Consider the following 721-nt stretch of genomic DNA (forward strand, 5'->3'; position numbering starts at 1 on the left):
AATGAGCCATGGGAGCCTCCTCTCATGCTGGCTCTGAATCCAGCTTGAGTCTAGTCCCTACCTGGGGCACTTAATTCCCAGCAGGATCTGCTCACTTAGTTCATTGTCGGGGAAGGGGAAATGTCTGACTTCCCTTCATCCAGGTGGCTCCCCCAACCAGTTGGGATTTATTTTTGTTTTATTCATTCAAAATATATAGCATTCACACACACACACACTTTCTCACACTTATAATACATTTTAAATGCTTCTTGGATACAGTATTTTTCTAGCCTCTGTGTGTGTGTGTATAAAGAGAGACAGAGTGAGAGAGAGATCTACATATGCATATGTATATATTTTAGACAGGATCTCACTCTGTTACCCAGGCTAGAGTGCAGTGGCACAATCACAGCTCACTTCCGCCTCGAACTTCTGGGCTCAAGGGATCCTCCCACCATGACTGGCTAATAAAAAAATTTTTTTTTGTAATGATGAAGTCTCCCTATGTTACCCAGGCTGGTTTCAAACTCCTGGGTTTAAGCAATCCTCCTGCCTCGGCCCTCAACCTCACAAAGTGTTGGGGTTACAGGAGTGAACCACCATGCCTGGCTTCCAGTGGCATATTTTTGATTGGGTAATAATGACCAATATGATCTGTTAGGTTCCAAGGTAGGGAATGACATTACTGAGCCCCCATTCTGTGTCAGGAACTGTGCTATTTTTTTTTTTTTTTTTTTTT

The sequence above is a fragment of the Colobus angolensis genome, unplaced genomic scaffold (genome assembly GCF_000951035.1).
Source record: "Colobus angolensis palliatus isolate OR3802 unplaced genomic scaffold, Cang.pa_1.0 Scaffold19, whole genome shotgun sequence".
NCBI classification, from domain to species: Eukaryota; Metazoa; Chordata; class Mammalia; order Primates; family Cercopithecidae; genus Colobus; species Colobus angolensis.